Raw genomic sequence first — 15,585 nt, 5'->3', positions numbered from 1 at the left:
CTCCTTACACAATGGATGGAGGATTGTGGTAGTCCGCTGCTCCTTACACAATGGATGGGGGATTGTGGTAGTCCGCTGCTCCTTACGCAATAGATGGGGGATTGTGGTAGTCCGCTGCTCCTTACACAATGGATGGGGGATTGTGGTAGTCCGCTGCTCCTTACGCAATGGATGGAGGATTGTGGTAGTCCGCTGCTCCTTACGCAATAGATGGGGGATTGTGGTAGTCCGCTGCTCCTTACACAGTGGATGGGGGATTGTAGTAGTCCGCTGCTCCTTACACAATGGATGGGGGATTGTGGTAGTCCGCTGCTCCTTACGCAATGGATGGAGGATTGTGGTAGTCCGCTGCTCCTTACACAATGGATGGGGGATTGTGGTAGTCCGCTGCTCCTTATACAATGGATGGGGGATTGTGGTAGTCCGCTGCTCCTTACGCACTGGATGGGGGGATGTTGTAGTTCAGTGCTCAGTGCTTTACTCCATCCTTACTCTCTCTGCACTCAGCGACTCCCCAGTGCCGGGTGTCAGCTGGATTGTGATTCACCTCCGTGGGGCCGAGCGCTGGGATCACAGCCGTGCAATTATCAGCTTTACCGGGATCAGTGATCTCATGTACGTAACATTGTGAGAGTTTAACCCTTCCTAGAGAGAGTCCAGTACTCCCCGTATATGACGACATGTGCTGGAAGCTTCTATAGTGCTCTGCGGGGGTGGGGTTACCAGGACTGCGGCACCGCCGGGCACTCAACCCAGACGGCGCGCTACATCCACCCGGCATCCGAAGACTGGGTGTGGCCAAATTGTGCTAACAGTGGGGTAGATTCAGGTAAGGCTGCGCGCTCCTTACGGAGGCGCAGTGTTCCCTTTTTACCCTGCGCCTACGCAAATTATTTGCGCTACGCTTCATTCATGAAGCAGTAGCCACGTAATTTGCGTGGGCGCTCTTCAAAAATGCCCTGCTTAAGGGCGCCTAATGTAAATGATCCCGTAGGGGGGCGGGAATCATTTAAATTAGGCGCGTTCCCGCGCCGAGCGTAGAGCGCATGCTCCGTCGGGAAACTTTCCCGACTTGCATTGCGGTAAATGACGTCGCAAGGACGTCATTTGCTTCAAAGTGAACGTGAATGGCGTCCAGCGCCATTCAGGATTCACTTACGCGAACTACGTATAATTTAAACCTCGCGACGCGGGAACGACGGGTATCCTTAGCATTGGCTGCCCCTGCTATTAGCATGGGCAACGTTACGCTAAACACGACGTACGCAAACGACGTAAACTGCGTACGCAGGGCGCGCGTAACGTAGTGAATCGGCGTTAGTATGCAATTTGCATACTCTACGCTGACCACAACGGGAACGCCACCTAGCAGCCAGCGTAAGAATGCAGCCTAAGATATGAGGGCATAAGAGCCTTATGCCACGCATATCTTAGGCTGCAGTCGGCGTAACGAGCTCTCTGAAACAGGAGAAGTCGTTACGCCGGCGCAAGTAAGCAATTGCGCTGCGTAACTATGGTTACGCAGACGCAATTGCTCTCTGAATCTGGGCCAGTGGGCAGGTTCTTAAAGGGCACGGGGGAATTAAACCCGAGCCTACCTGTATAGATGGCACATGAATGCCGCAGTCCTTGCACCCAGAAAACTCGCAGACACACATAAACCTCAGCACATTGCATGTTACAGAATGAAACTCTTCCATTATCGATGGTTTCCCGCACACAGCCCACCCTGAGGCCTCAGACACACTGGAGGGTTAGAAAAAAGCCAGCAGCAGTGGCGGCTGGTGGTATATTTTTTTAAGGGGGGACGGTAACCCCCCCCATCGGTCAGTTGGTCGATCACCAGCCCCACACGTACCTCATCTATAGGGCGTCGCTTCTAGACATGCGCACTGCCGAAAAAATCGTTTTCGTTTTTGTTATTTCGTTTTTTAAGCTTTTTTTCCCGGAAATTAAGAAATCCGGAAACTCTGAGGGCCAGATTCACATAGAAGAGCGGCGGCGTAACGTATCGTAGATACGTTACACCCCCGCAATTTTTCATCGCAAATGCCTGATTCACCAAGCACTTGCGATGAAAACCTACGTCGGCGGCCTCCGGCGCAAGGCGGGCCAATTTAAATGGGCGTGTGCCATTTAAATTAGGCGTGCTCCCGCGCCGGACCTACCACGCATGCTCCGTTTCCGAACTCCCGTCGTGCATTGCGCGCCGTGACGTCATTTTTTCGGACGGCGACGCGCGTAGCGTAATTCCGTATTCCCGGACGGCTTACGCAAACGACATTGATTTTTAAATTTCGGCGCGGGAACGACGGCCATGCAATATGCTTGCTGACTAAAGTTAGGGCACCTAAAACGACGACTAACTTTGCGACGGGAAACTAGACTAGCGGCGACGTAGCGAACGCGAAAATTCGTTGTGAATCGCCGTAACTCCTAATTTGCATACCCGACGCTGGTTTACGATGCGAACTCCCCCCAGCGGCGGCCTAAGATCCTAAGATCCGACAGTGTAAAACAATTACACCTGTCGGATCTTAGGGATATCTATACGTAACTGATTCTATGAATCAGTCGCATAGATGGAAACAGAGATACGACGGCGTATCTCCGCTGTGAATCTGGCCCTGAATTCAAAAATTTGGAATTCGAAGATTCGGAAATTAGAAAGTTCGGAAATTTGAAACTTCTGAATTCGGAAATTCGATGATTCGAAAATTCAGAAATTCGGAAATTCTAAAACTTTCGAATTCTGAATTTTCTACTTTCCAATTTTCTAATTGTCTAATTTGCAATTTTCTAATTTCTGATTTTCACATTTTCTAATTTCAGATTTTCTAATTTTCTGATTTCAAATTTCTAATTTTCTAATTTTCGATTTTCAAATTCCGAATTTTTGAATTTCCAAATTTCTAATTTTCAAATTTCTAATTTTCAAATTTCCAATTTTCAAATTTTCGAAATTCCAATTTTCTAATTTCGGAAATCGCGAAATATCACATTTCAGAATTTCGGAAATCCTGAATTCCCGAAATTCCAAATTTTGTAAATTTCAGAAATTCAAAAGTTCGGAATTCAAAAATTCGTAATTTTCGAAAATTCGGAAATTCCAAATCTCGGAAATCCAAAAATTCGGAAATGTAAGAATTCGGAAATTTCGGAATGAACAAATTTGTTAAAATTCGTTAAAAAACGAATTTGAACGAAATGAATTGCACATGTCTAATCGCTTCCTCCGGGCGACAGCTACCCCTGCGTCTCCTCCTCAGCATCACGGTGGCTTCCGCCATGCGTTTCCTTCTCATAGGTAGCCAATAGGATCGCTTCTCCTTTTTGCCAATTGGGTGAAGGGTCACAGGACCCGCATTCTGATTGGCCGGGAGGAGAATCAGGAAGACAATAGCGTGCCCACCCTTTTTTGAAGCCTATTAGAGCCTCTCTGACTCTCATCACATGCTTAAAAAAAAAACATTGGAATCCATGCGTCCGGCACCCCTAGATAATGCTGACACCCCTAGATGACGATGACACCCCTAGATGACGATAACACCCCTAGACAATGATGACACCCTAGATGATGGCACCCCTAGATGACGATAACACCCCTAGATGACGATGACACCCTAGACAATGATGACACCCTAGATGATGACACCCTTAGATGAAGATGACACCCCTAGATGACGATGACACCCCTAGATGACGATGACACTCCTAGATGACAATGACACCCCTAGATGATGGCACCCCTAGATGACGATAACACCCCTAGACAATGATGACACCCTAGATGATGACACCCTTAGATGAAGATGACACCCCTAGATGACGATGACACCCCTAGATGACGATAACACCCCTAGACAATGATGACACCCTAGATGATGGCACCCCTAGATGACGATAACACCCCTAGATGACGATGACACCCTAGACAATGATGACACCCTAGATGATGACACCCTTAGATGAAGATGACACCCCTAGATGACGATGACACCCCTAGATGACGATGACACTCCTAGATGACAATGACACCCCTAGATGATGTTGGCACCCCTAGATGACGATGACACCCCTAGATGATGATAACTCCCCTAGATGATGATGACACCCCTAGATGATGATGACACCCCTAGATGACGATGACACTCCTAGATGACGATGACACCCCTAGATGACGATGACACCCCTAGATAATGATGACACCCTAGATGATGACACCCCTAGATGATGATGACACCCCTAGATGATGATGACACCCCTAGATGATGACACCCCTAAATGACAATGACACCCCTAGATGACAATGACACCCCCTTGATGACGATGACACCCCTAGATGATGATGACACCCTTAGATGACAATGACACCCCTAGATGACACCCCTAGATGATGATGACACCCCTAGATGATGATGACACCCCTAGATGATGATGACACCCCTAGATGACAATGACACCCCTAGATGATGATGACACCCCTAGATGATGATGACACACCTAGATGATGATGACACCCCTAGATGATGATGACACCCCTACAGTAGATGATGACACCCCTAGATGATGATGACACCCCTAGATGACGATGACACCCCTAGATGACAATGACACCCCTAGATGATGACACCCCTAGATGATGACACCCCTAGATGACGATGACACCCCTAGATGATGATGACACCCCTAGATGATGATGACACCCCTAGATGACGATGACACCCCTAGATGACAATGACACCCCTAGATGATGACACCCCTAGATGATGACACCCCTAGATGACGATGACACCCCTAGATGATGATGACACCCTTAGATGATGATGACACCCCTAGACAATGATGACACCCCTAGATGATGAGACTCTTGTCCAATCATAGCAGATCTCGGCGTTCCCTGCGACGTGCCGGAATTGCAGTTCCAGAATCCATTATAGATGTTCTTCATGCAGCGATCGGGTGATTGGATTTTTTTCTCTCAAGGTTGCAGAGAAATGTGGACCGTTCCCCTCCTGAGAAATTCATGGCAGACCCTTAATCTTCCCAGTCGGAGCCGCCTTGCGTGTCGCAGAGTTCGGAAATGACTCCTCCGTCCATCTGCGGAAACTTCCCAGATAATAGAAGCTGCAAATAAAACTGTGACCCCCTAACCAGCAATTTACTATCATCAGACAAAGAGTGCAATTATTCAAATTACCCAATCAGCAATCGCCTACCGTGATCCTTGCACACTGGAGAATGCAATCGCTGGATTGGTTGCTACGTGTTTCTGCATCTTACAGAATTATATAAACATGTTTCATCTGACACAGGTCACTAAATAGAATCTAAAAAGTATAAAAAAAGATGGAAGATGAGCAAACAGTGTGGCAACATGGTAAGTACATCACTAGAGGGGTCACCAGCAGGAGGAAGGAGGTCCTGATTCCTCTATATAGATCTTTATATCACTAGAGGGATCACCAGCAGGAGGAAGGAGGTCCTGATTCCTCTATATAGATCTTTATATCACTAGAGGGATCACCAGCAGGAGGAGGGGTCCTGATTCCTCTATATAGATCTTTATATCACTAGAGGGATCACCAGCAGGAGGAAGGAGGTCCTGATTCCTCTATATAGATCTTTATATCACTAGAGGGATCACCAGCAGGAGGAAGAAGGTCCTGATTCCTCTATATAGATCTTTATATCACTAGAGGGGTCACCAGCAGGAGGAAGGAGGTCCTGATTCTTCTATATAGATCTTTATATCACTAGAGGGATCACCAGCAGGAGGAGGGGTCCTGATTCCTCTATATAGATCTTTATATCACTAGAGGGATCACCAGCAGGAGGAAGGAGGTCCTGATTCCTCTATATAGATCTTTATATCACTAGAGGGGTCACCAGCAGGAGGAAGGAGGTCCTGATCCCTCTATATAGATCTTTATATCACTGGAGGGGTCACCAGCAGGAGGAAGGAGGTCCTGATCCCTCTATATAGATCTTTATATCACTAGAGGGGTCACCAGCAGGAGGAAGGAGGTCCTGATTCCTCTATAAAGGTCTTTATATCACTAGAGGGGTCACCAGCAGGAGGAAGGAGGTCCTGATTCCTCTATATAGATCTTTATAACTCTAGAGGGGTCACCAGCAGGAGGAAGGAGGTCCTGATCCCTCTATATAGATCTTTATATCACTAGAGGGATCACCGGCAGGAGGAAGGAGGTCCTGATTCCTCTATATAGATCTTTATATCACTAGAGGGGTCACCAGCAGGAGGAAGGAGGTCCTGATTCCTCTATATAGATCTTTATATCACTAAAGGGGTCACCAGCAGGAGGAAGGAGGTCCTGATTCCTCTATATAGATCTTTATATCACTAGAGGGATCACCAGCAGGAGGAAGGAGGTCCTCATTCCTCTATATAGATCTTTATATCACTAGAGGGGTCACCAGCAGGAGGAAGGAGGTCCTGATTCCTTGATATAGATCTTTTTATCACTAGAGGGGTCTTCATCAGGAGGAAGGAGGTCCTGATACCTCTATATAGATCTTTATATCACTAAAGGGGTCACCAGCAGGAGGAAGGAGGTCCTGATTCCTCTATATAGATCTTTATATCACTAGAGGGGTCACCAGCAGGAGGAAGGAGGTCCTGATTCCTCTATATAGATCTTTATATCACTAGAGGGGTCACCAGCAGGAGGAAGGAGGTCCTGATTCCTCTATATAGATCTTTATATCACTAGAGGGATCACCAGCAGGAGGAAGGAGGTCCTGATTCCTCTATATAGATCTTTATATCACTAGAGGGGTCACCAGCAGGAGGAAGGAGGTCCTGATTCCTCTATATAGATCTTTATATCACTAGAGGGATCACCAGCAGGAGGAAGGGGGTCCCGATTCCTCTATATAGATCACTAGAGGGATCACCAGCAGGAGAAAGGAGGTCCTGATTCCTCTATATAGATCTTTATATCACTAGAGGGGTCACCAGCAGGGGGAAGGGGGTCCTGATCCCTCTATATAGATCTTTATATCACTAGAGGGGTCACCAGCAGGAGGAAGGAGGCCCTGATTCCTCTATATAGATCTTTATATCACTAGAGGGGTCACCAGCAGGAGGAAGGAGGTCCTGATTCCTCTATATAGATCTTTATATCACTAGAGGGATCACCAGCAGGAGGAAGGGGGTCCTGATTCCTCTATATAGATCTTTATATCACTAGAGGGATCACCAGCAGGAGGAAGGGGGGTTCTGATTCCTCTATAAAGATCTTTATATCACTAGAGGGGTCACCAGCAGGAGGAAGGGGGGTTCTGATTCCTCTATAAAGATCTTTATATCACTAGAGGGGTCACCAGCAGGAGGAAGGGGGTCCTGATCCCTCTATATAGATCTTTATATCACTAGAGGGATCACCAGCAGGAGGAAGGAGGTCCTGATCCCTCTATATAGATCTTTATATCCCTAATAATAAAATTCACAATAATCAGAACATAATATGCAGTGACTGAGATTACAATGTACAGTATGTCCCCCTGTAGGGGTGACCTTTGCTCTGAACCCATTATAATCTTAAGCGCCCCCCGGGGTGCAAATCTACGGAATGCTAAAATCTTCTCCTGCATGTAATCCTGCCTCCTGACATCAGACATTGCGGTTGATCCACCCCCGCCCGCAGCAGCAGTACCTCTTCAGAGATCGGATTTCTATGTTGGTAGTGAGACCGACCCCCGGCGCTGCAAGAAGTGCAGAAAATGTGTAAATCTCATGAGGTGAGATGACTCAACGCCAGCAGACACCCGAGAGGTGGAAACGTCGCTGTAGACGAGACGGCCGCTCCCCGGGGAGGAATATAAAGGTCACACGCCATCTAAATGTCAACCTGATAGGAGTGACATGTGACGGCATTTGTCATCCCAGGAATGACTTCTTGTAATGATACATTTATTGTATTTATATATATAGAGAGAGAAGAACAAAGAGCGGCAACACTCCCACCACCGCCACTCACAGTAATGTTATCACTCTCTGCACCAGAGGAGCTTACACTCTAATCTCTCACCAATCATAATGATTCTTTTACATTCATATAGCTCTGACATATACCGCAGCGCTGTACAGAGAACACTGAGCCAGTCACATCAGTCTCTGTACCAGAGGAGCTTACACTCTAATGCCCAGCCTCACTGTGCCCATCAAGCGCAGCCACTGTGCCCATCAAACGCAGCCACTGTGCCCATCAAACGCAGCCACTGTGCCTATCAAACGCAGCCACTGTGTCATCAAACACAGCCACTGTGCCCATCAAACGCAGCCACTGTGCCCATCAAACGCAGCCACTGTGCCCATCAAACGCAGCCACTGCTGTGCCATCAGATGCTAACAGTGTGTCCATCAAATGCAGCCACTGTGACCCCCTCCCCCGCGCCCACTCGCCATTTGCCCGGCACTTACCCTGTCTCGGTGGGGCAGCGGGTGACGGCGACGAGAGGTGTCCTCCATGCGTCTCCTCCTGATAGGCATCCAATAGCGGCGCCTGTGGTTTCAGCCAATTAGCTGACGGGTAACAGACCTATCAAACACGGACACTGTGCCATCAAACGCAGCCACTGTGCCCATCAAACGCAGCCACTGTGCCTATCAAACGCAGCCACTGTGCCAATCAAACAAAGTCACTGTGCCCATCAAACACAGCCACTGTGTCATCAAAACCAGCCACTGTACCCATCAAACGCAGCCACTGTGCCCATCAAACGCAGCCACTGCGCCATCAAACGCAGCCACTGTGCCCATCAAACGCAGCCACTGTGCCCATCAAATGAAGTCACTGTGCCCATCAAACGCAGCCACTGTGCCAATCAAACACAGCCACTGTGCCATCAAACGCTGCCACTGTGCCAATCAAATGCATCCACTGTGTTATCAAATGCAGCCACTGTGCCCATCAAACGCTGCCACTTTGCCCATCAAATGCAGCCACTGTGCCAATCAAATGCAGCCACTGTGCTATCAAACGCTGCCACTGTGCCCATCAAATGCTAACAGTGTATCCATTAAATGCTGCCACTGTGACCCCCCTCCCCCGCGCCCACTCGCCATTTGCCCCGGCACTTACCCTGTCTCCGTGGGGCAGCGGGTGACGGCGACGAGAGGTGTCCTCCATGCGTCTCCTCCTGTCCTCTCCTCCTGATAGGCATCCAATAGCGGCGCCTGTGGTTTCAGCCAATTAGCTGACGGGTAACAGACCTGATTGGCAGAGAGGCGGTTCAGTGTTAGGAAAGTGAATATTCACTGGCAGCAATTGATGGGCACAGTGTCAGCAATTGATGGGCACAGTAGTGGCAATTGATGGGCACAGTAGCAGCAATTGATGGGCACACTGGCAGTAATTGATGGGCACAGTAGTGGCAATTGATGGGCACAGTAGCAGCAATTGATGGGCACACAGGCAGCAATTGATGGGTACAGTAGCTGCGTTTGATGGCACAGTGGCGGCAATTTATGGGTACAGTGGCTGCGCTTAATGGCATAGTGGCCGCGTTTGATGGGCACAGTGGCTGCGTTTGATGGGCACAGTGGCTGCATTTGATGGGCACAGTGGCTGCGTTTAATGAACACAGTGGCTGCATTTGATGGCACAGTGGCTGCATTTGATGGGCACAGTGGCTGCGTTTGATGGGCACAGTGGCTGCGTTTGATGGACACAGTGGCTGCGTTTGATGGCACAGTGGCTGCGTTTGATGGGCACAGTGGTTGCATTTGATGGGCACAGTAGCTGCGTTTGATGGCACAGTGGCTGCATTTGATGGGCACAGTGGCTGCATTTGATGGGCACAGTAGCTGTGTTTGATGGCACAGTAGCTGCGTTTGATGGCACAGTAGCTGTGTTTGATGGGCACAGTAGCTGCGTTTGATGGGCACAGTGGCTGCGTTTGATGGGCACAGTGGCTGCATTTGATGGGCACAGTAGCTGTGTTTGATGGGCATAGTGGCTGCGTTTAATGAACACAGTGGCTGCGTTTGATGGGCGAAATATTTTGAGCACCAGCCGCCACTGCCCAGCACCCACCCAAAGCAGGCCCTTCAGTTGTGGGCGGACGGGTCCCCTGTAGGGTGTGGAGATGGACTTTGTGACTTTAATGCGATTGTAGATTTTTACCGGCGCGGTTGACGTGCCGCCTGGACTCATTTGCTCCTCAACCAACCGGAAATTCTGGTTTCCCACCCCACAGAAAATACGATCTCCGGAAACACATTGCTGGTGGTTATCAGTGGAAACATTGTATCAATACTTATCATTGTTATTATTAAATGGGAAGTTATTATGGGATGCGAGGGGTGAGGGTTCGCGGCCACCACGGGTTTAAGTTTCACGGCTTCGAATCAGAAATCGAACAAATCATATCCCAGGTCCAGGTTAACCACTTGCCGACCGCCGCACGCCGATATACGCCGGCAGAATGGTACGGGCTGGCAAATGAGCGTGCTTGTACTTCCCCTTTAAATTTGCCGCCCAGTGAGTGCACCTGCGGGCCCTGGGAACTTTTCGGGGGCGGCCCGCGATTGCGATCGGCAAAGGCCTAGTGACACGTCACTGATCGAATGTTCCCTGTCATCGGAGAACAGTGATCGCTGACATGTCACTGGTAGCTCCTCCCCCTAACAATTAGAATCACTCCCTAGAACACACTTAACCCCCTTCAGCGCCATCTAGTGGTTAACCCCCTTCCCTGCCAGTGTCATTTTCACAGTAAACAGTGTGGGGCAGATTCACGTAGATCTGCGGCGGCGTAACGTATCGCATTTACGTTACGCCGCCGCAAGTTTTACGGGCAAGTGCTTGATTCATATATTTTTTCGGGATATTTATTATAGCAAAAAGTAAAAAAATATTCATTTTTTTTGGTTTATAGCGCAAAAAATAAAAACCGCCGAGGTGATCAAATACCACCAAAAGAAATCTCTATTTGTGGGGAAAAAAGGACGCCAATTTTGTTTGGGAGCAATTCTAAAATTCAAAAACTTGGAAATTTTAAAATTCTAAAATTTGCAATCCAAAAATTCGGAAATACGAAAGTTCAAAAATTCCAAAGTCCGAAAGTTCGAGAACTCTACAATTCAGAAAATAATAAAGAATATCCAAACATCTAAATTCAAGATTTCAAGAGAATGAAAATCCCAAAAATTCAAAAACCCTGAAAAATCCAAAATAATAACTAATAATTACGATAAAAGACGTCGCAAGGACGTCATTGCTTTGGACGTCAAAAAGCGTAAATGGCGTCCAGCGCTATTCACGGACGACTTACGCAAACGACGTAAAATTTTCAAATTACGACGCGGGAACGACGGCCATACTTAACATTGGATACGCCACCTAGGGGGCATGTTTATCTTTACGCCGCGTATCGCTTACGGAAACGGCGTAAAATTTACTGCGACGGGCAAGCGTACGTTCGTGAATCGGCGTAACGACTCATTTGCATATTCTACACCGACCGCAATGGAAGCGCCACCTAGCGGCCAGCGTAAATATTGCACCCTAAGATACAACGGCGCAAGCCGTCGTATCTTAGACATGCTTAAGTGTATCTCAGTTTGAGAATACATTTAGACATGCGACGGGCTTAGATTCGGAGTTACGTCGGAGTATCTACTGATTCGCCGGCGTAACTCTTTGTGAATCTGGCCCTGTATTTTTATAGCACTGATCGCTGTATAAATGACAATGGTCCCAAAATAGTGCCACATTTTTTCCGAAGTGTCCGCCATAATGTCGCAGTCACGATAAAAATTGCTGATCGCCGCCATTACTAGTAAAAAAAAAAATATTAATAATAATGCCATAAAACTATCCCCTATTTTGTAGACGCTATGGGCCAGATTCACAGTGAGAGTACGCCGGCGTATCTACTGATACTCCGGCGTACTTTCAAATTTGCCGCGTCGTATCTTTATTCTGAATTTTCAAACAAAGATACGACGGCATTTGGCTAAGATCCGACAGGCGTACGGCTTCGGATCTTAAGATGCAATACTTCGGCGCCCGCTGGGTGGAGTTTGCGTCGTTTTCCGTGTCGGGTATGCTAATTAGCTGTTTACGGCGATCCACGAAGGTACGCGCGGTCGTCGCATTCTCTTACGTCGTCGCTAGTCGGCTTTTCCCGTCGTTAAGTTGCGACTGCTATTTCAATGGCTTATATTTAGACTAGCCATGTTAAAGTTTGGCCGTCGTTCCCGCGTCGAATTTGAATTTTTTTTTTTTTTTTGCGTAAGTCGTCCGTGAATAGGAAAGGACGTAACGCACGTCGACGTTCAAAAAATGACGTCGGTGCGACGTCATTTCGCGCAAAGCACGGCAGGAAATTTCAAAACGGACCATGCATAGTACGTTCGGCGCGGGAACGTGCCTAATTTAAATGATACACGCCCCATTTGAATTAGGCGGGCTTGCGCCGGATGGCTTTACGCTACGCCGCCGCAAGTTTACAGGCAAGTGCTTTGTGAATCAAGCACTTGCGCCGAATACTTGCGGCGGTGTAACGTAAACGGAATACGTTACGCCGCCGGATTTGTACATGAATCTGGCCCTATAAGTTTTGCGCAAACCAAACAATAAACGCTTATTGCGATTATTTTTTTAACAAAAATAGATAGAAGAATACGTATCGGCCTAAACTGAGAGAATTTTTTTTTTATATATTTTTGGGGATATTTATTATAACAAAAAGTAAAAAATATTGTTTTTTTTTTCAAAATTGTCGCTTTATTTTTGTTTATAGCGCAAAAAAAAAAAAACAACGCAGAGGTGATCAAATATCACCAAAAGAAAGCTCTATTTGTGGGGAAAAAAGGACGCCAATTTTGTTTGGGAGCCACGTCGCACGATTGTCAGTTAAAGCGACGCAGTGCCGAATCGCAAAAAGTGGCCTGGTCATTGGCCAGCGAAATGGTCCGGGGTTTAAGTGGTTAAAAAACGCCCCCCGCCGCTTACTGGAGCTGTCGGCAGCGGCGGAGGCGATCGGGTCCTTCACGCTGCTTGCCATGGATACAAGTGAGGGCAAGATGGCCCCCACCCGTCTCCATAGCATAGCAGGGCGGAAGCGACGTCAAAACGTCACTTCCGCCCATATGTCTTAAATTGATATTTTTTTGTTGTCATTTTTTCAAATAACAATTTTTTTTTTGGGCATTTTAGTGTAAATATGAGATATGAGTCTTTTTGACCCCCAGATATCATAAATAAGAGGACCTGTCATGCTTGTTTCTATTTACAAGGGATGTTTACATTCCTTGTAATAGGAATAAAAGTGACGCATTTTATTATTTATTTTTTAAAACAGTGTAAAAATAATTAAAATCAAGTTAAATAAATAAGAAAACCCCCAAAAAATGTTTTTAAAGCGCCCCGTCCCGCCGAGCTCGCGCGCAGAAGCGAACGCATACGTGAGTATTGCCGGCATATGAAAACGCTGTTCAAACCACACATGTGAGGTATCGCCGCGATCGTTAGAGCGAGAGCGATAATTCTAGCCCTAGACCTCCTCTGTAACTCAAAACATGTAACCTGTAGAATTTTTTTAAACGTCGCCTATGGAGGTTTTTAAAGGGTAAAAGTTTGTCGCCATGCCACGAGCTGGCGCAATTTTGAAGCGTGACATGTTGGGTATCAATTTATTCGGCGTAACATTATCTTTTACATTATAAAAAAAAAATTGAGCTAACTTTACTATTGTCTTATTTTTTTATTCAAAAAGTGATTGTTTTCCAAAAAAAAGTGTGCTTGTAAGACCGCTGCGCAAATACGGTGTGCCAAAAATTATTGAAATGACCTCAATTTTATTCTCTAGGGTGTTAGAAAAAAAAAAATATATATATATATATATATATATATATATATATATATGTATAATGTTTGGGGGTTCTAAGTAATTTTCTAGCAAAAAAAAAAAACAGTTTTAAACTTGTAAACACCGAGTCTGAAAAACAGGCTCGGTCCTTAAGTGGTTAAATGTTCTAAACCTCTTGAACCTAAACGGTGCTAATTGGGAATTTTTGATGATGACATACAGGAAGACGTATATGTTAGAGAGGGAGTATCCCGGGCTCTATTCCAAGCTCATAAGCTTACTTCGTAACATTGAATTTCACAGCCCCTCCTACATCAGAGGCGTGTCCCGCCCCTATGGGTGTAACATTACATCATGTGCGCTTGATTCATCAGCTAGACATGTGCACTGCCGCAAACATTTGTGTGTTTTAGTTTTTTTCTTTTTAATATTCGTAAATTCGAAAATTTGCAATTAGTAAATTCGTAAAATTTGAAATTCGGAAATTGAAAATTTGAAAATCCAAAAATTCAAAAATTTGGAAATCCGAAAATTCGGAAAATTTAGAATTAGTCAATTCGGAAATTTGAAATTCGGAATTCGAAAATTGGAAAACCCAAAATTCAGAAAAAAAAAAAAAAAAAAATATATATATATATATCATATATATATATATATATATATATATATATATATATATATATATATATATATATATATATATATATTTTTTTTTTTTTTTTTTTTTTTTTTAAGCAGATATCCTAGAGAATAAAATGGCAGTCATTGCAATTTTTAAATTCTAAAATCCAAAGTTTGGAATTCCAAAAATTCAGAAATCCGAAAATTCAGAATTAGTAAATTCGGAAATTTTAAATTCGGAATTCGAAAATTGGAAAATCCAAAAATTCAGAAATCCGAAAATTCATATCCGAAAAAAAAAATATATATGAATATATATTCGGATCTGAATTTTCGGGTTTCTGAATTTTTGGATATATATATTGCAATTTTTTAAATTCTAAAATCCAAAGTTTGGAAATCCAAAAATTCAGAAAACCCGAAAATTTAGAAATTCTAAAACCCGAAAGTTTGGAAACTCTAAATTCGGAAAATAAGAAAGAAAATCCGAAAATTTTAAATAATAATAACTAAATAACTAGCTAATAATAGCTAACTATTAAATGATAGGTATTGGAATTTCCCTTAAAATTTGGCTGTTAGCGAACGTAACCAATACGAATTTATCTGAAGTTACAAATTATCCAAAAAAAACGAACGCCGCATTTAAATAAATGGAACGTAACAAATGGATAATAAATATTAATAATAATAAAAAGTAATTTGTTACGCTTAGATGCGACATTCATTATTTCGGATAATTCGTACCTTCAGATAAATTCGTATTCGTTACGTTGAAAATTTTAAAAGAAATTCCAATACCTATAATTTAATAGTTTAGTAATAGTTAAGTGATTAGTAGTTAGTTATTTTTTCAGATTTTCTAATTTTCTGATTTTCGAACTTGCAGATTTCAGGATTTTCGAATTTTCGAATTTTACTAATTCCGAATTTCTAAATTTTCGAAGTTAAAAAATAAAATAAAAATGAAACCAAAAAACTAAAATGGACAAATTTTATCGGCAGTGCACAAATTTCGAAAGGAAATTCCAATACCTATAATTTAATAGTTAAGTAATAGTTAAGTTATTATTAGTTAGTTATTATTTCAGATTTTAGGATTTTCAGGTTTTAGAATTTTTG

Source organism: Rana temporaria, chromosome 5 (assembly GCF_905171775.1).
Source record: "Rana temporaria chromosome 5, aRanTem1.1, whole genome shotgun sequence".
In the NCBI taxonomy this organism is placed as follows: Eukaryota; Metazoa; Chordata; class Amphibia; order Anura; family Ranidae; genus Rana; species Rana temporaria.
Note: the sequence above shows the minus strand (reverse complement) of the source record.